Source organism: Aquarana catesbeiana, linkage group LG01 (assembly GCF_042186555.1).
Source record: "Aquarana catesbeiana isolate 2022-GZ linkage group LG01, ASM4218655v1, whole genome shotgun sequence".
Lineage (NCBI taxonomy): Eukaryota > Metazoa > Chordata > Amphibia > Anura > Ranidae > Aquarana > Aquarana catesbeiana.
Genome location: NC_133324.1, coordinates 643,559,163 through 643,584,939, shown reverse-complemented (window position 1 = coordinate 643,584,939; position 25,777 = coordinate 643,559,163). Strand labels below are relative to the sequence as shown.

General features: G+C 43.2%; 1 protein-coding gene across 16 annotated transcripts in view; it reads right to left on the bottom strand.

Annotated features, from left to right (window-relative positions):
- Window positions 1–25,777, bottom strand: part of BMPR1B (bone morphogenetic protein receptor type 1B) — a 700,361-nt gene that overhangs the window by 469,229 nt on the left and 205,355 nt on the right. For 3 of the 16 annotated variants that reach the window (XM_073601147.1, XM_073601120.1, XM_073601153.1), the window contains one exon: window positions 4,282–4,410. The exons of 11 other annotated variants lie outside the window; for them this stretch is intronic. The gene's annotated coding sequence lies outside the window, so the exon portion shown is untranslated. Of the gene's footprint in view, window positions 1–3,610; window positions 3,758–4,281; window positions 4,411–25,777 lie in introns of those variants that run through there. 2 more of the 16 variants (XM_073601152.1, XM_073601134.1) reach the window with 2 other exon arrangements.

The window sequence follows — 25,777 nt, the reverse complement described above, 5'->3', positions numbered from 1 at the left end:
CTGTTCCTGATCACTAGGAACAGCTGATCTCTCTCTCTCTCCCCGTACCAGTATGTCGTTTCGCCCAGCCGAGCCACCTTGCCACAGTATAACTGTGGCGGTTGGTCGGCAACTGGTTAAAGGAATTTTTCATTTTCTTGATGCACTTTAAGCATAATTAAAATCACTGCTCCTGAAAAAACATTGTTTTAAAAAAAAAAACATTGCATTGGTACATGTCCCCCAGGGCAGTACCCAAACCTCCATACCCCTTGGCCAATTACTTGCATATAAGCCTTCAAAATGGGCACTTTTGATATCTCCCATAGACTTTAATGGGGTTCGCTGTTCGGGTTAGAACATTTCCCCTGTTCAGGAGTTCTGCTGCGAACCGAACAGGGGGGTGTTCGGCCCATGTCTAGTAAACACACTTGAGCCCTCCCATTTGTCACAATGGAGGAAAGAGAAAAAGTAATGAGTTAATGAATCATTCATTAGTAGAAGATCACAGGCAGCAGCAGATTCAAGGTCTTCATGTGATTGTGTGCCGTATTTAACCCTTTCACCATCCTCCTCTTCTCTACAGCTCAGCTCTATCTGTCTCTATGACCTATATATTAACCTCCTTTATAATGTACATCTGTATATTAACACCTTAATCTCCACCTTCCCACTGTATGTGACATATACATTAATATCTTCTAGTCATCCTCATTCTGTGTATGACCTATGATGCTGCTCCAAAAATATTGTGGCAAAAAATGAGATCACCATGGGGTGCCCACTTGCCAAAAAAGGGATCATTTTGGGGGTGTTTGGACAGCCCTTTTTTAATAACAGCAAGTCATTTTTTTTCATTGCTGGCCTTCCTTTCTTTCTTTAAAAAATCCAGTTGTTATTAAACGCTACCAAAGAAAGTGCTATCTTTTTTAACTTCAAACACTATACAATTAATTTGTGTACCGTATTGTGTGACCAAGTAATTGTCAGTAAAACTATCACAGCACTCAAAACCTAAGAAATGGTCCGAAGGAAGTATATTACAGACTGGTACCCAAGTGTTTAAAAGGTAATTCTAGCCAAAACTTTATTTTTTAAAAAAAATTTGATAACACAGGGAATGGATACTAACTCAAGTTTTTTTGCAGTTTTATTCCCAGATCAGAAACTTTCAATGCACTTCCTGTTAACAGAGACACAAAAAGAAGGGGAACACAAAAAAGTGGAAATCATTCCAAAATGGGGGGGGGAACTAAACAAAAACATTTTGGTTGGGGCTATACTTTAATTTAATTACAGATGTAGTATTCCTAGTGCATGTTACAATCCATACATGGGTGTAAACGTTTTCATAATACACACTTTTTCAGCACAGTAATATGATTATATCCCAATGCATGGCACATGCAGACATTGTAGCGGATGGTGGGCAGCCAGTGGTGCTTTTTTTTTTTAGGTAAGTTTAAACTCATTGTAGAATAGTCTATACTTTTCTGACTGGCAGTAGATATTATTAAAAAAAACACAATAATTGCGTGTTAGTGCCCCATAGACAGTAATTTGGAGCTAAATAACAGTGTGAATAAGGTTTAGGGTGACAGCATGTTTAATATCAATCAAAGATCAAGAACACGGCCACATGACCTCAAACTAGCAGGAGGAAAGTTCAAAACTAATCTTAGAAAATACTGCTTTACTAAAAGAGTAGGTAATGCTTGGAACAGACTTCCAGCAAATACAGTGAGTCAATCAACAAACAACTTGGTCTTTTTCTGCCTTCAGCCTTCTATGTTTCTATGAGATCACTCAACTGGTATCATATGCGGTGAAGGGAGGATTGTCTGAGTGTATAATCATTCATTTCAAAATGTGAAATTCCTCCATCATTTTAAACAAACATCTTTGTTACTAGGTAGAACTCTACTTTTCATTTGTTCATTTGTTGGCTTGAAAGACAAATATAAAACTCACACTGAAAGCACAGTCAACATAAATAGAGTATAAAACAGAGTAAAATGATACAATATGTGGATCAATACACTAAACTCTCTTAGAGATAAGTAAAACTTTTCAAAATGAGTTCTTAAATACCACTGAATTATTGAAACATTCATGCAGCTAGCTCCACCTCCCACATTAGAGGAACATCAACAAGCCATCATAACCTGGAATACATCATAGGTATATTGCCTGTTTACTTAAAGTTCCCATATTTCAGATAACTACCTATTGAAATGTCAAGTTTAAACAGAGATGACATGCTTATACAGTACAGCGGTAATTCTCTCGATTCAAACCTTAAAAAAATGTAAGCTGAAAAACTGCAAACAGCAGGAAATCTTCCCAAAAAGGCACCCCTCGTGTAATTGAACAGTGTTATAAACAGCAGGAAATTGAGCTGAGTAATTTATGCTGACTTTAGGATCCAAAGCAAAGTCTCAGAAGACTATCCTAGCTTCAGTCTTATTTTCCCTTAGCTTTAGCTGTATACGCTGGAGAAACAAGGTGTAATCACTGATAGGGGCCTCCCGATGGCTTGTTTGTGCTTCTGTAATTGGATAATACATTAAACAGTTTCAGCAGGGTGCCATAAATAAGACTGCACAGATCACCCACATCATGAAAAAGAAAGAACCTATACAAACCACTGCCACATTTTTACATTTATCAGTTAAGCAAGCTACAAAAGTCATTTTACCCTAGAAATGTCCTGAATACATTAGCTAGGATCTAAAAATATTCTGTTCTAGTCCCTGTACAAAGCCTGATTTTTCAAGCATTTCAAGGATAGAAGTTAACACTGTTACTTCTATTTTTTTAAATAAATATGATCATCAAGGTGTATATGAAAATATTCCTAACCTGTTTATTTTTATATCTTGGACTTAGAAATTAGACATTATCAAAGACTGACAGGCTGTGTTACAATTTCCTTCACAGAACAATACGTAAAGTCATAATTATTTAAAATAACAAACACTTTTCTACAAATCAGCAAATTATTTTGTAGTAAATCGGAAAAGACAAACACTATGTTCCTAGGTTTTGAATAGCGTGATATGCCAGAAGCATTACAATAAAATGGCAATACCATGTATATAAAGAAAAAAGAAACATCTTTAACAACTTGTAATTACTCATTCAAGGCAGCACAGGAGCTGTACATGTCATTAGTTACTAAAGTATAATTTTAGTATATTAAAGACAGTTGATCCTAGTTCTATCTGTTTTTTGGACAGACAATTTCTCAATTTATCATACAATTACTGTGTGATGTAAAGAAAGTGATTCTCATAAGAATAAACAGACAATTCAGAACAGTTGTCAATGAGATATTGAATGACAGAAATAACAATCACCTGTCTTATCTGCAAAGAAATTACAAAATAAATGAGCTGAAGTTTCCAAGAACTACCTCATACAACTAAATGGAAGAAAGAAAACTAAAACACTTTCTCTGTTTGTCACCTTTGGGCTATGAGTTTCTATTCCACTTCATGTTATGTGTAATTAGTTGTGTGCCAGCCTTTGGTACGTTCCATAATAAATCCCTTGACCACATTTTCTGCAGGGTTGGCAGAAATGGAAAGGTTCTATTCATTAAATCACAGGACACACCACAGAAACTTACCACACTGCACTGCTTCCTTGCAAGATTCCAGCACGCTAGAAATTTCAACAGCCATCTCTCTCTATGCTTGAAAAAGCCTCCCATATGACTATGATTAAATAGGATATGAGATTGGTCCAATCAGTGTTTTCCTTTTTCTGAGTCCTCCTCCCCCATCATTACATGTGGTGTTGGGACAGGGTTATGCCTGCACTTAAACAGTAACCATCTGTTACTTGCAGGAAAGCTGTGTCTCGTTCTCAGGTTTCCCTGCTTCTTTGCACAATAATATGTCTTTGGACTGTGGAGGTTCCCCTCTACAACACATATAAAAGTTACAAAAGACGTAGCAGCCATATCATTTGGATACAACATAGTACAAGGTCCACACTAAATGTTCAGCCTTTTCCAGCTGCTGCTCTTGAATTCCAATAACTATTAACCACAGAGGTAGCAAAGATTGGAGCTCAAGATGGGTGGTTTTGGGACCTTAGGGAAATGATTATTAAGCTATCAACGTATTAATAGCTAACTCAGACATTTCTCTAAGACTCATCTGGGTTTTCAATATAATAAATAAGTTGCAAGAATAAGTAGAACACTGCAACAAAACACAATACAGGAAAGTTAAAACGAACAGCTTTAAAGCTCAATTCTACCCTCCCCACTGCTGCCCCCTAGTTCAGACTCACCTTATTTAAAGTCTTTAGAGCAGTCACATGGTGTGCAGGGTTCTCTTCCCTTTTCATCCCTATTCCAGCACTGGGTGGTCCTCAGTGTTGCAGAGAGTGTTGCTGATGTGAGAATGTCAGTGCTGTTTCCTGTAAAATTGTACAGTGAATGTAGGGTCACGATTGGTGGCACCCCTAAGGCAGATCTCAATGATAACCCAGGGGGTGATCCAAATCACCCCACACTCAAAAAATAGGATTTTTACATCATACTTACCTGTGAAATCCTTTTCTTTGATTACATCATGGGACACAGAGTCAAGCTAATATTCATTACCTGCTGAGACGTCCCAGAGCAATAGCCTTGAGGGGAGGGAGACACCCTGCCAAACAATAGCTATCAGAACTTATACGGCAGCCCGCAGTACACTGCGGCTGAAAGCTGAATCCTTGGCTGCTCAAATATCCACTTAATAACATTTTGTGAACGTATGCACTGAAGACCAGGTAGCAGCCTTCCAAATCTGAGCCTCAGATACCTGATGGCGAAAAGCCCAGGAGGTTCCTACACCCCTGGTAGAATGAGCTCTCACCCTAAAGGGAGGAGCTTTATGTTTCAGACCGTAGGCCCAATTGGCAATGGAAGCTTTGGAAGCTGCCTGCCCCTTGTTGGGTCCTTTTGGTAAAACAAAAAAAGAGTCTGATCCTAGGATCTCCGCAAATCTAGACAAATAAACCTTGACTGCCCGGACAACGTCCAAAGAATGCAGTCATCTCTCTTCCGCCAAACGAGGCTGAGAGAAAAAAGAAGGCAAAATAATGTCCTGATTTAAATTAAAAGGCCAACAACACTTTTGGCAAAAAGGAAGGAACAGGTCGTAATGGTGGAGGATCAAGTACGGTTCCCTGCATGAAAGGGCCGCCAACTCCGACACCCTTCTAGCCCGAGGTGATAGCCATCAGGAAGGCTAGCTTGCATGACAGCAAGTCTAATAGAATTTCCTTAATAGGTTCAAATTGTTGTTTCTGTAACACAGACAGCACCAAGTTCAAGTCCCAAGGACACATAGGTGACCTAAGGGAAAGCAAGCGAGTTGCCCCTTGCATAAAGGTTTGGATCAGTAAATGGAAGGCTAAAGGTTAAAGGAGTAAAGAATACTGATAGGGCCGAAACTTGACCTCTGTACTCAAAGCCAATTTGATTTCCACAGCTGACTGTACAAAAGAATGTGATTGGGGGAGAATTCTCCCAATCACATATTTCCGGGGATGCCATTTTCTGACTTCACATCAATCAATATAAGTCTTCCAGACCTTATGATAAATTTTCCTAGTGATAGCTTTTCTAGCATTCACTAGAGTAGACACCACTGGTCCCGAGATGCCACAGTCCTTTAACACCCTGGATTCAATAGCCATGCCGTCAAATTTAGAGACTGTAAATTGGGGTGGAATATAGGACCTTGAGACAGTAGATCGGGGTGACATGGAAGCGTCCATGGCCTGTCTATTGTCAGTTTCACAATCTCCGGGAACCAGGGCCTTCTGGGCCAAGCTGGTGCCACCAGAATGACTGGAATCCCCTCTCTCCGAATCCTGCGCAACAAATGTGGAAGGAGAGAGATCAGAGGGATAGCATAAACCAGGGAGTACTGGCTCCATGGAACTATCAGAGAGAGCATCTGCTCCAACTGCCAGAGGATCTCTTGTTCGAGACACTTCTGTAGCTTGTTGTTGAACCTGGATGCCAGTAGGTCGACCTCTGGCCATCCCCAACGTTGGCAAATTTCCTGGAACACCTCTGGGTGTAGAGACCATTCCCCTGGGCATATCTGCTGGTGGATGAGATAATCTGCCTTCCAGTTTTCTACTCCCGGGATATGGACTGCCGATATTATTGGCACATGTCCCTCTGCCCAGGCTACTATGTAGTTCACCGCCATCAGAGCTGAACAACTCCTGGTACCGCCTTGGTGGTTAATATAGGCCACTGCTGTGGCATTTTTGGACTGAACCCTAATGGGGCAGTTCTGAAGCTCCACCGTCCAGGATCATAGGGCCAGACGTACTGCCCGTAATTCTAGGACGTTGATGGGCAGGGTCTGCTCTGTCCCTGACCATTTCCCCTGAGCTGTGAGCCGGTCTAAGGTCGCTCCCCAGACTGAGAGACTGGCATCTGTAGTCAGTACTCTCCAAGTTACCGGGAGAAAGGATTTTCCCTTTCGCAGGTTCTGATCCTGCAGCCTCCAGTTTAGGCTTAAGCATGCCTGAGGCGATAAGAACATTGGATAATCCAGGGCTTTTCTTCCTCTGTTCCAAGCCAACAAGATGTCTTGTTGTAAAGGCCTGGAATGGAACTGGGCATAGGGCACTGCCTCGAAGTAGGATACCATCCTCCCTAGAAGACTCAGAGCCGAATTGAGGGTTGACTGGTGCCCCTTATCTGACACCCCTGATCCTTCAGGGCATAGATACTTACGGGTGGCAAGAATGCTCTTGCTTGGACCGTGTTTAGAATCAGACCTAAATATTTTAGACTTTGAGCAGGTCTCAAGGCTGACTTTTCGGTATTTATGATTCAGCCTAAGCTTCTCAAATACCTCACTGTGTATATATACCTCTGTGCAGGCGGTCATCCAGATACCCGAGCACCAGGATCCCTTGGGCGCTTAAAGACCCAGTACTGGTGCTAGGACTTTTGGGAACACCCGGGGAGCTGTAGCAAGCCCGAAGGGTAGAGCCACAAACTGAAAAAGATGTTCTCCTACTGCAAAATGTAGGAACCTCTGATGAGGCTGAAAGATAGGTACGTGTAAGTACGCATCCTTTATATCGATTGAAGTTAAAAAGTCTCTGGAGTGAGGTTACTACTGAGCGGACAGACTGCATCTGAAAGGATTGTATCAATAGATACTTGTTCAGGGACCTTAGGTCGAAAATGGGCCTTGTGTCCCCGTTTGTTTTCTGAACCGTAAACAGGAGTGAGTAAAACCCTGTGCCCCTTCGGATACTGGAACCTCTACAATCACTCCTTGATGCACTAGATGATGTAGGGCCTGAAGCAATAAGTTTATTTTTGGAGGATCCGAAGGAACACTGGATCTTAGAAACCTCTGAGGGGGCACCCCCTGTAACTCCAGCTTGTAACCGCGAGATATAATTGAGGTGACCTACTCGTCCTGAATTGTTGTTTTCCAAATGTCCGCAAATTGCAGCAGCTTTCCCCCCACCCGATGGCATGGGGGCGTCCCCTCAAAAGGAGGGCTTGGTGCTGGGTTTAGAAGAATTTTGGACCCAGGGCTTTTTGTGGCCCTGGCCTTGCGGCTTGCCCTTGGCCCTAGTGCCCTATCGGTGGCAGAACTGCCCTGACACTGAGACATTTGAGGAAGCAGTCCCTGGGTTTTTAAACGAGGAACGTTTGGTGCTTTTCTTCACAGGAAATAGAGAACTCTTCCCTCCGGAAATCTTTTGGATATATTTGTCCAAGTGATCACTGAATAAATGTTCCTCGTCAAATGGGAAACCTGCCAATAACTTTTTACAAGGAAGCTCGGCTGACCAGTTCTTTAGCCAAAAAAGTTTGTGCATATGTACAGACAAGACAGCCAGACGAGAAACCTGCTGTATTGAATCCTTTAAAGCATCAACAGCAAAACACAGCGCTCGAGTAATATCTGTCTTCCTTACAGGCAGATAATCCTCCTGGTTAGGCCTATCCGGCCGTTTGACTTGATCCTTTACGGAGTGGCAAATACCAATTGCTGCAAAAGCTGGCTGAATGGCTGAACTGTCCAAAGAAAAGGAAGCCTTTAATAATAACTCCAACTTCTTGTCAACAGGGTCTTTCAAGCCCTGTGCATTATCTACGGACAAGTTAAGTTCTTGTTTAAGGAAGAGACTGCTGCATTTACGGCCAGCATGATCCATTTTTTTAACAAACTTTTCATCCATGGGATATAAAAGGAGGCAAAAAAGTCCTGTCAGGATGTTCGCAATCAGCATACACCACCTGTTCCAACAGGGGATGTAGCGGGAAAGTCTGTGCGACCAGAAAAGGTCTCAGAGATCCCAAAGAGGACCAGGGGGGCTCAGTCACCTCTGCAAGAGGCAACTTAAAGGCAGAAAGAACCATTTCAGTCAGAGTCAGGATCAAAATCCTCTGCAACTGAGAGGGAGACTTTGAGTGGATATCTTTTTGTCCAGATTGCTTGGAAGCAGACTCATCTGCCAAGCACTCCACCGAATCCTGAGCTTTTAATTCTTCCCCATCCTCAACCCATTCCTGCTCCAGACCAGGAGACTCCATGGAGGCAGATCTGTCACGCTTCCTGCCACCCTGCGGGATGGAGGCAATCATGACGGCAATCCTGTGCTCTAACCCGGCTAGGGCTGAGGACAGTTCATCCTTAGCGATAAACGGTGAAGCAGCAGCGTTGACTGTAGGCACAATACCAGATGGGCGCAGATTGCCCGGGAGCCTCTGGTCTTTCAGGGGATACAACACTAGGGATATGACTGGGAACAGGAACTACTGATGACGTAGGTGTGCCCTTCCCTGTGGTGTTAGCCCCAAGCCTCTTTTTGGAAGACATTCAATGCCGCAAACAAAGAGTACTTGGGTGTAGTTAAAACACCTCAAAGGGAGAGCCTTTAATAGGGCTCACCAAGCCCCTATGCAATAATCCTTCTAAGCACCTTTAGCCTGCCAAGCAACACCTGTTGACTTACGTGACCCGGGTAAGGAGAAATTAACCACTGCAAGTGTCTGTTCAGAGCCTGTTCTGTGTCCCACAGCTGCCTTCTGGAAGCACCACATGCTTGGCATATACAGCTTAAATAAGCTGGGTGTGCGCCAAAACGTTATATGCGTGTGTGCACACGCATGTGCATGGTCCTGGCGAGTGGGCGAGACTGTATTTGCGTATGACGCGAATCTTAATGTGCCCAGATAAAGGCTACGGCGCATGTGCGGTGAATCCGTGTGCGCCATGGCCGCCAAAGAAACTGCTGAGCCCAGCAGCGCTTGCGAATGAACGTGTGCCATGACGAACCAAGGTGAAATGGCGCACCATAGTGTGCCATCATACAGGTAAAAAACAGCCAGGCACAAGCAAAAAAGGTACACTTTGCAAACACCCACAGCTAGCCCAGAACTCCCCCATATGGTCACCACACACAGGTGTCCAGCCTTTAGCTAGCTTGACTGATTGTTACAATCACTGGGACACCCCACAATAATATAATAAAGGGGTTTCACTTACCCGTCCAGACACAGGGCCACTTAGGAACGAAGGGGTCAATCTTCACCCTTCAAGACAGGTTCGTGTCACTTGGACCTTCAAGGACTGGGTACCCTTTCATGTTTAGGGTCCACTCCCATGGACCTGTACAGCACCCTGCAGGAAATGCCTTAGCGCTGTAGTGTCCAGGATTTGCACTCTGCAGGGTCCAGCGCCTGGAAGGCACATTACAAGCAAAACCTCGCAGGATCTTGAGTCTTCTTTGTAAGGCTCAGGTACCATCTATCTAAGCATAAAAGCCTGTGTCAAATCCAATTGGTCAATCCCTTAATTCATTTTTGGAACTGTTTGTGGGACTAGAGACCTGGAGCTCAGAGAGCTCAAACAAACCATGCCATCCACCTTGCAGACACTAAAAAACTAAAGTACTTCCTGTATGGGAGGGGTTATATAGGGGATCACTTCCTGTCTGAAGACCTTTGGTCTACCAGTGTCCATTCACCTAATGATGAAGTATAACCCAGCAGGTAATGAATAAGATGCATGAAAAAGAAAAGGGGATTGCATCACTGAGCAGGTGAGTGTGTAGGGAGAGTGTGTTGGAGGGGACGTGAGTATTGCAGCAAGAGGTTTTTTTTTCCTACGACTGAACAGGTATTTAAAAATAAAACATAAAAATGGGATTTACAGTCAGGTCCACTGAAGGGAAAATGCCCCAAGAACAAGCAGGAACTGAAGACAGTTGCAGTAGAGGCCTGGCAGAGCATCACCAGGGATGAAAACCCAGCGTCTGGTGATGTCTATGCGTTCCAGACTTCAGGCTGTAATTGACTGCAAAGGATTTGCAACCAAGTACTAAAAAGTGAAAGTTTGATGCATGATTGTTAATCTGTCCCATTACTTTTGGTACCTTAAAAAGTGGGAGGCATGTATACAAACTGTTCTACACCTGATTTGGATGTAAATACCCTCAAAATAAATCTGAAAGTCTGCAGTTAAATCACATCTTGTTTGTTTCATTTCAAATCCATTGTGGTGGTGTATAGAGCCAAAAAGATTAGAATTGTGTCGATGTCCCAATATTTATGGACCTGACTGTAAATTGCCCCATATCATAACATAAATATGGAGGATGCCACTGCTGACCTGTTTTGAAAATGATATTTGCATCTTGCTCATGCTTTAGCTTCCATACTTTGTGGGCTTGATTTTCAAATATAATGCTCTAAAGGTGTAGTCCACTTGCACTTCTGTTTTAGGCTGGGTTCACACTGGTCCGACAAACGCTCCGACATTGGGAACTCATGTCGCATGACGTGTGAAATCCAATATTTCCCTATGGGAGCCGTCCTAACTGGTCCGACACAAGTCGTTCCGACTTTAGAAATGCTCCCTGTACTACTTTGGTCCGACTTTGATCCTACTTCAGCCTATTGACTATCATTAAAGTCGGATCGCCGTCTCGCATGATCCGACTTCAGCACGCGACTTGTGCTCAGATGATCTTGAGGGGGAACTCCGTGCCAAATTTTAAATAAAAAACCGGCATGGGTCCCCCCACCGAGAGCATACCAGGCCCTTAGGTCTGGTATGGACCTTGAGGGGAACCCCCTACGCCGAAAAAACGGCGTGGGGGTCCCCCAATCCATACCAGACCCTTATCCGAGCACGCAGCCCGGCCGGTCAGGAATGGGGGTGGGGACGAGCGAGCGCCCCCCCGAACCGTACCAGGCCGCATGCCCTCAACATTGGGGGTTGGTGCCTTGGGGGAGGGGGGCGCGCTGCAGCCCCCCCACCCCAAAGCACCTTGTTCCCCATGTTGATGAGGACAAGGGCCTCTTCCCGACAATCCTGGCCGTTGGTTGTCGGGGTCTGCGGGCGGGGGGCTTATCGGAATCCGGGAGCCCCCTTTAATAAGGGTGGCCCCCAGATCCCGGCCCCCCACCCTATGTGAATGAGTATGGGGTACTTCGTACCCCTACTCATTCACCTGGAGGAAAAAAGTGTCAATTAAAAAAAAAACACTACACAGATTTTTAAAGTAATTTATTAGACAGCTCCGGGGGATTTCTTCTCTTCGGGGGTCTCTCCGGTTCTTCTCTGCGCTCTCCGGGTCTTCTGCCGGGCTCCTCCACTATCTTCTGCTTTTTTGCCGCTCTTTTGCTATAGCGGAGGAGCCCGGTCTTCGGTCTTCTGCCCTCTTCTCTTCTTCTGATGTTGACACGACGCTCTCTCCGGCTGGAATGCACTCTGGGTGCTCCGCTCTGACTTATATAGGCGGTGACCCCGCCCCCTTATGCCGTCACAGTCCCTGGGCATGCCGGAGAGAGCGGCAGAAGACCCGGAGAGCGCGGAGAAGAAACGGAGAGACCCCCGAAGAGAAGAAGGCAGCAGACCGGGCTCCTCCGCTATAGCAAAAGAGCAGCAAAAGAGCAGAAGATAGCGGAGGAGCGCGGAGAAGAACCGGAGAGACCCCCGAAGCCGGAAGAAGACCCCCGGAGCTGTCTAATAAATTACTTTAAAAATCTGTATAGTTTTTTTTTTTATTGACACTTTTTCCCTAGGTGAATGGGTAGGGGTACCATGTACCCCATACTCATTCACATAGGGTGGGGGGCCAGGATCTGGGGGCCCCCTTATTAAACGGGGCTCCTGGATTCCGATAAGCCCCCTGCCCGCAGACCCCGACAACCAACGGCCAGGGTTGTCGGGAAGAGGCACTTGTCCTCATCAACATGGGGAACAAGGTGCTTTGGGGTGGGAGGGACGCAGCGCGCCCCCCTCCCCCAAGGCACCAACCCCTCATGTTGAGGGCATGCGGCCTGGTACGGTTCAGGAGGGGGGGTGCTCGCTCGTCCCCACTCCCATTCCTGACCGGCCGGCTGCATGCTCGGATAAGGGTATGGTATGGATTTGGGCGAAAAAACGGCGTAGGGGGTTCCCCTCAAGGTCCATACCAGACCCAAGGGCCTGGTATGCTCTTGGAGGGGGAACCCATGCTGTTTTTTTATTTAAAATTTGGCGCAGAGTTCCCCCTCAAGATCATCTGAGCACAAGTCGCGTGCCGAAGTCGGATCATGCGAGACGGCGATCCGACTTTGATCCGACTTCAATGATAGTCAATAGGCTGAAGTAGGATCAAAGTCGGACCAAAGTAGTACAGGGAGCATTTCTAAAGTCGGAACGACTTGTGTCGGACCAGTTAGGACGGCTCCCATAGGGAAACATTGGATTTCACACGTCATGCAACATGAGCTCCCAATGTCGGAGCGTTTGTTGGACCAGTGTGAACCTAAAGATTCATACCAAACACAGTGCCGGGGTGGCGGGGATCCAAGTCGGATCCCCGTTCATTGAAAGTCGGACACATGCCGGCTTCATGTCGCAGGGCAAAGATCCAAAGTAGGACGGCTGTCGTGTCGCACCAGTGTGAACAAAGCCTTAGTGTGCATGTGTCAATTGCTCCCACATGTGCCATCTATACATGTGCCATCTGCATGCAGATTTTTTTTTTTAATAGGATTTTTATTTTTTAAAAATTCAGTGCTATGTGGCATTTGTCATAATACCATTGCAGTAGATAAAGAAATGGCAAATGGTTAACATTAACAGGAGTACACATAACAAGCATGTTCCCTGAATAGGGGACAATCATGTTGTATAATATGAAGTTTTTTAGCTGCTGTAAAACAAGTAAAAATAAACCTTGAGGGGTAACTGCTAACATGTGGACCTTCACTGTACAAAAGTAAAGTGATCTATTGCATGGAGCTCTTACAAGCAGGGCTTTCTGATTCCTACTGTATTAAATTGTATTGTAATTGTACTGTCTACCCTCATGTTGTAAAGCGCTGTGTAAACTGTTGGCGCTATATAAATCCTCTATAATAGTAATAATAATATAATAATAATGAATGTAGGTTATGTAAACATTCAATCATGGAAACACATAAGTAACTATGTCAATCCCACTCCAAGACCTGCAATAAAAAATCATTGGAGACATGGGATGAGTCTATTGTAAAGGGAATGAAAAAGGTGCCAAGGGTATCTATCCCAATGACACCAAAATTATTCCTGTTGGGCTTATTCCCCTGGAAAATAAACCCTATAAAAAGTTGCTGCGCCATATTCTCACGACTCTTTATTAGAAAAAACGCTTCCCTCCCACCTCAGATACCTTGTATGCTAGGATTAAAGATGTGGAGTTGATGGAGAAACTGACTGCTAGAATACAGGACAGAATGGAGGTTGACAATCGCGTTTGGGAACTATGGCATCTCCATTTTTTTTTTGAGAGAGGGCGCTGTTGTGGTGGCCATTGACTTTCTTCCTTTTCCTCTAACCTTTTCTTTTTATGTTCTTCTCTAAGTATTATAATGTCTTCTGTCAATGAAGATATTTTGCACAATAATGTTCTAGCAGTTTTAACTGAGAACCTGCTACTCAAATGCCTCATACACACGATCGGACTTTCCGACAACGAAACCGTGGAATTTTGTCCGAAGGGTGTTGGCTCAAACTTGTCTTGCATACACACGGTCACACAAATGTTGGCCAACAATTGCGAACGTAGTAACGCACTAGACGTACTACGTGGTTTTTCAGCTCTTTAGGGCCACCCTTTGGGCTCCCTCTGCTAATTTCTTGTTAGTAGAAGTTTGGTGAGTGTTGATTCGCGCTTTTCTTTTCGCATTTTTCATTTAGCGCTTTTCAGTTCGTTTCTGAATGACTGTTCGTCAACCAGACATATTGCGGAATCAGAGGAGATAACGTGTTATTTATTATTGGCCTTGGAGTTATTGCTTTGACATTATTTTTTGGGTTGAATAATGATTTGATTTGGTACATTTTCTATATTTTTGGATGCATAGAATGCACTTTTTGGTTAAGTTCTATTGGCAGATAGCATGTCTTTTTTTTAATGCACAATAAAAATTTGTGGAGAATAATACTTGGTTATGTGTTTTACCTCAAATGACAGTTTGGGAATAGGCAGTTACATTTTAAAAAAATACAATGTAAAATTCACAAGGGACACCAACATAGTTGTATCTTTGATCTTAAAAACTATGGGATAATGGTGTTGTGGTAACTTGCACAAATAATTAAAAAAAAAACCAAAACATAATAATATTATTATTGATATCACTAGAAAAAAAAAGCCTTTGAAAATTCGTTTGCAATAACTCCATCAGTATCACCAGCAAAGCAGCTTCATTATTATCCCATTAATGAAGAAGAGAATTGTGCGCTGCATTTGGAGATTTCATAATTTGCCACGTCACGAATGTTAATTCTCCATTACGAACGCTAGTTTACAAGACCGACCGCTTCTGCTTCCGAGCATGCGTGTTTGTACTTTGGACTTTTGTCCGATGGACTTGTGTACACACGATCGGAAAATTCGACAACACACATTTGTTGGCCGAAAATTTGAAGACATGCTAGCCAACATTTGTTGGTGGAAAGTCCGACAAGAATTGTCCGATGGAGCATACACATGGTCGGATTTTCCACCAACAGCCTGACATCCAACATTTCCTGTCGGAAAATCTGATCATGTGTATGGGGCTAAACAGTTATTTTTTTAGATTACTTTGTGTTATTTGTGTATTGTGGCTGCCACTGGTATGGTTGTCTCAAAATGTCTTTACTGCATTATTAATGATCTTTATTTGTCATGAACATAGAGCTCATAACCTTGAATGTCTTGAATGTGATCAATAAAAATTATTTGAGAAAAAAAAAGGTGCCAAGGGAAAAATGCAATGTAGAAGACTATGTAACAGGTCTTGTAACAAGGGGCGGAAGTAGAAAAAAAAGAGCAGATGTAGTGAAGGGGAAAAACAGGTGAAGAGGGAGCGTTAAAGATACCAGACAAGGGGAAAAGTAGGGTAGGGTTGAAAGGTGGAGGGAAAAGGAAAGTGCTAATCCTAAATAGGTAGTGAATTAAAAGGGGGCAAGAAATTATCTAGTCCAGATTCAAAAAAATGTTTAATCCTAAAGAGCAGTAAGCTTTTCAAAGAGCATACAGTAGTTTAAAAAGATTTTATTTTGAAATTCTGCATGGGACAGTGTTGGTTTCCATACATTAGTGATTGTTCATTTAGATGCTGTAAAGATATGGGTTACCACCCAGAATTAGCTATTACAACATCAGTCAGGTATTTTACAAAGGAGAGCTTCTGATGGATTCATTTTAAATTGCTAAACCAATGTTTGTGGTATTGTCTGATACACACGGCTCCAAAAAGTTTGAAAAACTTGTCAATCCCACCACAAATGTCCATGGCCATGGTCATGCAAGGGGCATCCTCTGAAACATGTTGCAGTGAAGAAGGGATTGCCTTAGATATGGTGGTAGGGAAGCTTACTATTAGCTTTGGCTGACATAGCATTAGCTTGCACTGATATCATTAAAGATGACTGTAAAAAATAGTGCTAAAAAAATAATGAAAGTTAAACTCCATGACAGGCTTGTATGCATTATATGGTATATTGATACATATTATCTGCTGTTTGTGAATTTAGGTTCCAATATATACTTGTACACATAAAGTTTATTTGTTCTGGCATCTTGGCACACACGTCCTTTGCAGTTTTACTCTGTTTGGCACAAGTTCCTTCCTTATCTTAGTGAGCAATGGTGCTGCATATCACACTGTAGTTTTTTGTTTTTGTTTTTTTTATTTCAAGGTAGAATGTTTACATATGCATTCCTTGGCTTACTTTATCAGAGAACAAGGCATAAAAGCAGGATTATTTTATGAACAATGCAAGCAAAGACCACAACAAATACAGTACTGTATGTTAACCACCTCAATACAGTGCACGTACACCCCCCTTCCTGCCCAGACCAATTTTCAGCTTTCAGTGCTCTCACAGTTTGAATGACAATTACTCAGTCATGCAACACTGTACCCATATGAAACTTGCCTTCTTTTTTCACATAAATAGAGCTTTCTGTTGGTGGTATTTAATCATTAAAGGGTTTTCTATTTTTTGTGCTATAAATAAAAAAAGACCGTAAATTTTGTGAAAAAATGCCTTTTTCTTTGTTTCTGTCATAAAATTTTGCTAATTAGTAATTTTTCTTCAAAAATTTTGGCAAAAATTTATACTGCTACATATCTTTGGTAAAAAATAACCCAAATCAGTGCATATTATTTGGTCTTTGTGAAAGTTATAGAGTCTACAAACTATGGTGCCAATCACTGAAAATTGATCACATCTGATCAGGCCTTCAGTACATCAGGTGAATCTCATTTCTTGAGACACTAACAAGTCAGGAAAGTACAAATACCCCCCAAATGACTCCTTTTTAGAAAGTAGACATTCCAAGGTATTAACCTCCCTGGCGGTATGATTATTTCATATTTTTTATGCTGAAAGCGGTACCATTATTTTGCATGGAAATTTGGCGTTCTATATTGTAGGCCTGTAATTCTTAGGAATAACTCACTTATATCTGTCCAAACCAGAATCTAGTAGACATCTCGGGTATGATAAAGTTTGAAACACGAAATCATAAATTATAATATAATAATAACTATGAATAATTATACCAAATAATAATAATATAATAATAATAAAAATTATTCAATAATGTAATCAAATCAAAAACACTGAAATTTGCTCAGTTGCAGAATTGTCGCTGTCATTACTTTTCAGTGTTTGATGACGGATCTCCACACAAATCACTATCGCTCAATTCTGCGAGTGATTCTAATTTATTATCGCTGTTTTCTAACTGGTCTAAAACCACTTTTGATGTAAAGGGATGGTTTTGGTTGCTATGAACAATCTCCAGTTTCCAGGCAGAAAGAACAGTTTTTATAATATAAAACTGCATGCAGGCCACTGGAGAAACCACTAGGGACAAAAGGGATGTGAAATAATTTCATATAGTAATGTAATCTGTAAGATTACAGTATACTGTATGTATTTTGTGTGTTTCACTTGTTGAATTTGGTGCCGTACTCTGTCCCCGTGTGTGGCAACGCTCGCCGGGAACAGAGCTCGGCTCTGTGATGAATTGAGTGGAGGACGGCTCGCTCACACTGCGGGGAGACATCGCAGGATCCAGGGGACAAGGTAAGTAAGCTCTTCCTGGATCCTGCGATGCGATCCCGAGTCTGGCTCGGGGTTACCACTTTTGGTTCTGAAATTCTGAAATTCCACCCTGAGCCAGACTCGGGAATACCCCCAGGGAGGTTAAGTAAGTAGCATGTTGAGTTTTTTTAAATTGTCATTTTTTCCCACAATTCTTTGCAAAATGAAGATTTCTTTTTTTTTTTTTTTTTTTTTTACAAAATTGTCATATTATCAGGTTATTTCTCACACACAGCATATGCGTACAACAAATTACACCCCAAAATACATTGTGCTACTCTTCCCAAGTATGTCGATACCACATGTGTGAGACTTTTGCACAGCCTGGCCACATACAAAGGCCCAACATTGAAGTAGCACTTTCAGGCGTTCTACAAGCATAAATGACACATATAATTTCTCAACCACCTATTATAATTTTGAAGGCCCTGGAGCACCAGGACAATGAAATTGTCCACAAAATGACCCCATTTTGGAAAGCAAACACCCCAACGTGTAATCTATGAGGCATGATGAGTCTTTTGAACGGTTAATTTTTTTCCAGAAGTTTTTGGAAAATGTGGAAAAAAAAATGAAAACGCATTTTTTTTTTTTACACAAAGTTGTCAAAGATATTTCTAACACATAGTATGTATATAGCAAAAATTACACCCCAAAATACATTCTGCTACTCTTCCCGAGTATGGCGATACCACATGTGTGAGACTTTTACACAGCCTGGCCACATACAGAGTTCCAACATTGAAGTATCACCTTCAGGCGTTCCAGGAGCATAAATTACACATCTCATTTCATTCCTACCTATCACACTTTGAAGGTCCTGGAGCACCAGGACAGTGGAATTACCCACAAAATGACCCCATTCCACTGTCCTGGAGCACCAGGACAGTGGAATTACCCACAAAACACCCAACGTATCTTCTATGAGGCATGGGCTGCAAATAGGTACTCGGGTACTCTGATGGGCTGGAGACAGGTACTCGGGTAACTTGATGAGCTGCAGACAGGTACTCGGGTACTCTGATGGGCTGGTGACAGGTACTCGGTTACTCTGATGGGTTGGTGACAGGTACTCGGGTACTCTGATGGGCTGGTGATAGGTACTCAGGTACTCTGATGGCCTGGTGACAGGTACTCGGGTACTCTGATGGGCTACAGATAGGTACTTGGGTACTCTGATGGGATGGTGGCTGTTATTCGGGTACTCTGATGGGCTGGTGACTGGTATTTGGGTACTCTGAAGGGCTTTGACAGGTACTCAAGTACTCAGTACTCATATGGAGTGTGACAGGTACTCAGGTACTCATATGGACTGTGACAGGTACTCGGGTACTCAGATGAACTGTGACAGGTACTCATATAGACTGTGACAGGTACTCAGGTACTCGGGTACTCAGATGAACTGTGACAGGTACTCGGGTACTCAGATGGACTGTGACAGATACTCGGGTACTCTGATGGACTGTGACAGGTACTCGGGTACTCTGATTGACTGTGACAGGTACTCGGGTACTCTGATTGACTGTGAAAGGTACTCGGGTACTCCGATTAACTGTGACAGGTACTTGAGATGTTACCACAATCTCCTCCTCACACACGATCATTGTGTGAGGAGGAGAACCCGGTAACATCTCGTTACCATGGTTTGTTGACATTTAGTGATCAGCTGTGAGAGGATCACGTGGTAAACAGCCGGCGGCCAATGGCTGTTTACCAGCATCGGTGACGAGCAGTGTTCCTGGGAACACGCTGCCACTGACATGTACGTGCAGCACGCTGGCGATCGCGCGCATGTGCCGTGCACATTGGGGCGGAACCATCTGTGATTGGCCGTGCTGTTTTTTTCTTTTAATTTTGGCATGGAGTTCCCCTTAAATTCAATACCAAACCCGAAGAGCCTGGCATTATTTTTCTAAAATAGCCAGGTGCCGGCTATTGCAACCGCAAATAAATTTAAATGTGATTTGACTTGTCTTTTTTTTTTCTTTAGAAATGTCATTTTTGCTGCAGCATGTTCTTTACATGCTACAGATGTGCCAGTTTACAGGCACACGAAGGGCCCCCTCCCCGTCACTATATTTAAAGGAATGTTCCATTTTTATTGTTTCACTTTAAGCATCATTAAAATCATTGTTCCTTTAACCACTTCAATACCAGGTGCTGTCCCCCCTTCCTGCTCAGGACAATATTTAGCTTTCATCACTGTTGCACTTTGAATGACAATTGCACGGTCATGCAACACTGTACCCAAACTAAATTTTTATTATTTTCTTCCCACAAATAGAGCTTTCTTTTGTTGGTATTCGATCACCTCTGCGGTTTTTCATTTTTGCGCTATAAATGAAAAAAGACCGACAATTTAAAAAAAAAAACTGATTGGCACTGATAAGCTGCACTCATAGGCAGCACTGACGGCACTGATTGGCGGCACTGATGGGCACTGATAGGTGGCACTGGATAGGCAGCACTGATGAGGAGCTACTGTCAGGCATTACTGAGTGGCACTGATTGGCACTTTGATGGGGCACTGACAGGCATTGCTGATGGGGCAATGATTGGCACTTTTTTGGGCATTGATTGGCACTGTTGTGGGCACTGATCAGCACACTTATGGGCACTGACAGGTGTTTATAGAGGGGGACAGGCTAACTCTGGACCCCTCTCCTCCCCACTACAAAGGGTTGGGGAATTTAAATACCTTGGAGTTGTGATCACTAGGAATCTCTCTGATTTTATTGTAAAAAACCTGACCCCTGTCCTGAACACCCTACGTTCGAAATGTGCTGCCTGGGAGAGTCTTCCTCTGAATCTTCTGGGTCGCATTAGTCTCCTTAAAATGATGATACTGCCCAAATTTAACTATCTGTTTAGGAACTGCCCGGTCTGGGTCCCCGCCTCGTTTTTTAGGGAGATTGACCGTATAGTGGGTTCCTTTATTTGGTCGGGGAGAAACCCTAGGTTGGCACGTACTACGTTATGTTTACCTGCAGATTTGGGCGGACTTGCCCTCCCAGATTTCCAGTTATATTTTTGGGCAGCCATGTTGGTGACGGTACACTGGTGGTTCCAGGGTTCTAGATCCAATGTGGCAACCTGTCTCGAGGCGAATATTCTGGGTTCCCTGACGGACCTTCGGAATTTTCCCTATAGAGGACCCAAGGCATATTGTGGGATCCCTGGGCCTACTAGAGCAACTTGGAGGGTGTGGGAAGCGGCTAGGCGCAGATACTTGAGACCTGGCCAATTGTCTCCAGCTCATCCCCTGTGGGGGAACCCACGACTTAAACACTTCCGTATGATACCGGACCCACAGGTGTGGGCTAGATATGGTGTAACCTTGTTGGAACACGTAATGTCTGGGGGTCAACTGCTCTCCCTGCATGAGCTTTCGGCTAAATTTGGACTGCCCCGCTGGATGGCGTTCCGGTACCTACAGCTGGGACATGCGGCCAGGGCTCAATTCCCACAGACTCCCCTGTTACAGACGGACCCCATCGAAGATCTCCTATCCCCTGGAGACTTGTCTAAACCCCTATCCTCAATATATAATGCGTTGCTGGGAAGAGATTCCCCTAAGATTAATGATTTATGGGAAAGATGGCGGGCTGATATCCCGTCACTGGATAGGGAGGGATGGGAGGACTGTCTAGAGTATGGCCCGAAATTAGTGATAGCATCCAAGGACAAATTGATTCAAGTTAAATTTATACACAGGGTCTACTATACCCCGCAGAGACTCCATCGCATATTTCCCGAGAGAGACCCCATGTGTCCTAAATGCAAAGTCCATATAGGCACATATATACATATGTTCTGGGAGTGCCCAGTTGTTGCACTATTTTGGACTAAGATTGTAGGTGAAATCAACTCCAGATTGCAGACCTCTATTCCGCTTTTGCCGGCCATGGCGTTGTTGGGGATACATGATGATGAGCAGAGGCCATATCATCTTAAATTACTGATTTCCTTCCTTCTTTTCTATGCCAAAAAAGAAATACTTATGAAATGGATAGATTCTTCCCCTCCATCCTTTTCAGCCTGGGAGGCACAGATTGAGGCAGTAATCCCCATGTATAAAATGACATATATAAACCGTGGCTGTCCGTGGAAATTTGAAAAGGTTTGGGCTCCGTGGATGGCCTCGTAGAGAAACATTCAGTTCACTACGTTTGTTTATCCAATAGGGAAGGGTTTTGGAGGGTGGAGGGTGGACGGTACTTGTTGAGAATGGTACTATTAACCTTATGTATTGTTTGTGGGTTTTGCATATTAATTTCCCTATCCTCAAATATGTAATCTACGTATGTAATGTATTCTACTCTGTTGAATGGTATTCTGTAACTCTAATTTATCTTTTACAACAATAAAGCACCACTGTTTTTGTTAAAAAAAAAAAGAGGGGGACAGGCTGGCAGGTGATGGGCACTGATTGGCAGGTGATGGGCACCTTTTGATGGGGGCTGTGACCTGTCAGTGTGAACCGAGGAAAGGCGGTTACCGGCACTTCCTGGTTCACGCGATGATCAGTTGTTATTGGTCACAGATGATCAGGTGTTAAGAAGCCTCTGTCAGAGGCTTCATACCACAATCAGACTGACACACAGCACCTCCGATCGCCATGCTGCGCGCCCCCATGGGGGCCGGCTTTGTTATCCTGATCACGTCATATGACGTCCGGTCAGGTTAACACAACCACTTTGCCGCCGTCATTTTGTTATACGGCAGGCAGCAAGTGGTTAAAAAACAATCATTTTTAAAAATTGTTTTTGCATTGATACATGTCCCCCCAGGGCAGTACTTGGACCCCCATACCCTTTTAATGGCCAATTACTTGCATATAAGGCTTCAAAATGGGGATTTTTGATTTCTCATATTCAGCTCCCGTAGACTTCAATGGGGTTTGTGGTTCGGGGCAGAACTTTTCCTCTGTTTGGGAGTTCTGCTGTGAACTGAACAGGGGGGTGTTTAGCCCGTCTCTACTCAGTAGTTTCACCGTGCGGTTCGGGGCAGAACTTTTCCCCTGTTTGGGAGTTCTGCTGCAAACTGAACAGGGGGGGTGTTCAGCCCATCTCTACTCAGCAGTTTCACCTAAGGATCTGATCTGGAGAACTCACTGAAGAGTGCCTGGTGGAGGCTTAAACGCTTATTGCTGCCCTGGGACATTGTGAGTACTGACCTGAGCTCAGGATCCTAGGTTCTGTATGCTGTTCTAATTTTGGGGTGCTGATACAGCTCTTACAGGGACTCAGTTCTGGCCTTCCCCTTTGTTTCTGTCTCAAAGACTGTTCAAAGAAGTTACACCTAGTATAATGTGTCCTCCTGCTACATGTCAGCATTTTTGGAGTATCCCATACCAGCCCAACCCCTCTCCTGCTACAAGCTCTACTAGCAAGTAATCTTAAAAAGACATCCCCTAGACTGTTTAATGGAGCTAGAGTAAATGGACTGTTGCCTGTGGGATTGGTTGTCTCTGTACTGTTTGGGGAAGAACCAATCAAAATCATTGGCTACACAAATTAGTGCTACACAAATTATGCTAAGATCAGCGGTATATAACATTGCAAAACACACAAAATCTGCATATTGCTGCTAGTTTTCTAACCACAGCTAATAAAATCGTATCACAACTAGTCTATTTTCTAATACTAACAATTAGTCCTGTATGGCAAGCATGTGGATACAAAAATATTTTTGCTGCAGGGTCTTGGATGAGAAAATATTTAAAAAAGGAATTCACAGACTAAGAACTGAAAAGTTTTATAGCAGGAGCTTTGGTGGTATCCAGAATTTTCTCACAGGTGTGAGATTACAGTGATTTATGAAGTTAGTAGTCAAAATTCTGGGTCTCTTTTTCAGAGCTTTTGTTTCTGACATGTACAGTAAATTACCTTGTGATTCTGCTCCTCACTGCAATGCAAACAGTTATTATAGTTCTTCCTGATTATGAAAAGAAGCTGGTGACCTTCTATATTACAATTCAAGATACACAGCTGACATATATATATATATATATATATATATATATATATACATACAGTATCTCACAAAAGTGAGTACACCCCTCACATTTTTGTAAATATTTTATTATATCTTTTCAGGTGACAACACTGAAGAAATTACACTTTGCTACAATGTAAAGTAGTGAGAGTACAGATTGTATATAGTGTAAATTTGCTGTCCCCTCAAAATAACTCAACACACAGCCATTAATGTCTAAACCGCTGGTGACAAAAGTGAGTACGCCCCTAAATGAAAACGTCCAAATTGGGCCCAATTAGCCATTTCCCTCCCTGGTGTCATGTGACTCATTATGCCCCGTACACACGGTCGGACATTGATCGGACATTCCGACAACAAAATCCTATTTCTGATCGCCAAGAACGCGGTGACGTACACCACGTACGACCAGACTAGAAAAGGCCATTTCAGAACGAAGTGCGGCACCCTTTGGGCTCCTTTTGCTAATCTTGTGTTAGTAAAAGTTTGGTGAGAGACGTTTCGCGCTTTTTCAGACTTGTGGTTTTCAGATAGTTTTCTGCTGTTCAGTTTGTGCTTGTGGGTTTGTATCTGCTCTTCAGTGCGTGCAGCAAGTGACGCATGACTCTTGTCATTCTGTTCTTGTTCGTTCGTTACTGTTTTTCAGGTCACTCTTCACAGGCCTTGCTGTTCTTCAGTGCGTTCTGTTACTTCGTTCTGAGCAGCCGACCGTTTTCTAGCCATGTTGCGTATATGTACTCCTCGTAGAGTTCGTTCTGTGAGGGGGCTTGGTGTTGGGGTCCTGACCTTGACACAAGTCCAGTCCATGAACAGGGTGGGGAGGAGTTCATGGACCAAGAATTGGTTGCTTCAGCGTGACCAGTTCTGTCATATGCCTTTGCTCCGTGAGATCCGTGAGAATAATCCTGATGATTTCAGGAACTTTCTCCGGATGACGGACCCCGTATTTCATCGTTTGTTGGCTTTGCTGACCCCCTATATCAGCAGGCAGGATAGGATACCTGCATGAGGCAAGCCATCACTCCGGAGCAGAGGCTCGTCGCCACCCTGCGGTACTTGGCGACGGGGAGAAGCCTGCAGGACCTCAAGTTCTCGACAGGCATCTCCCCCCAGGCTCTGGGGATCATTATCCCAGAGACCTGTTCTGCCATCATTCAAGTCCTGCAGAAGGAGTATATTAAGGTAAGATTTTTATCCTTTAATATCACATTTTATTGTATTTAATGTTTGTTAATATATTGCATTTCTTTCCTCATTCCCTAATTACCATGATTGGAATATGCTGTGAATGTCCCCTTTGTTCTCATGCATGCTGGATTTTTATGTAATTATTTTTGTTGTCCTTCATACATATTTGCCTTCACTTACCTCCCCAGCATGCTCTCCTGGCCCTATGTTCACCTCATGTAGTCACTTAATAATGTATTTTATCAGCTCCATAGTAGTGCTTTACCCCAAACACCCCTAAAATGTATTGAAATGTGATTTGTGCTTTAAATTCAGGCAGAGTGCCAGAGGCTTTTTTTTGGGGGGTCCCCAAATCATTTGGTACCCTCCCTCCCCCCAACTGCTAAGTCAGCTGATACCAATTCTTTATCTATCCTCAATCATCTATCTGCTGACTTTGCCAAACCCATACACACTATATCCATCTCTTTTGTGGTCAGATATATGGATGAATTCCCCAAAGCATGTAGTGCAAGGGCCTGCCTGTATACTTTCAAATGGTACTGTTTCAAGTTTGGGTATCATATTATTATCTTGATAGGTAATAGCAGAATGTCCAAATGTGCTCAAATGTGTACAATGTGTATTTATATCTTTGTATTATGACACTTCTTACCTGTCCAGTGGGCTGCCAATAGTGTAACTAAGGAGGGGCTGTTCAAAGCAATACCCATTACTTAGGCATTCACCTCTCAATGAAGTGGAGAGGGTTACCTGTCCAAGAGTTCCCCCCCTATAATGTTAGAAATGGCCCAAGAGAGGGAGTGGGGGAGGGGGAATCTGATAGGTGTACCTTATACTTTGCTCTTTAAAACTTCACATAAATAAATGTTATCTTGATGTTGGCCAAGAATGTTTGTGTATAATCTGCTTTCCATGTTTATGTGCAAAAAGACTATTTTTTTTTGTTTTCCTCCACAGTTTCCTTCCACGCCACA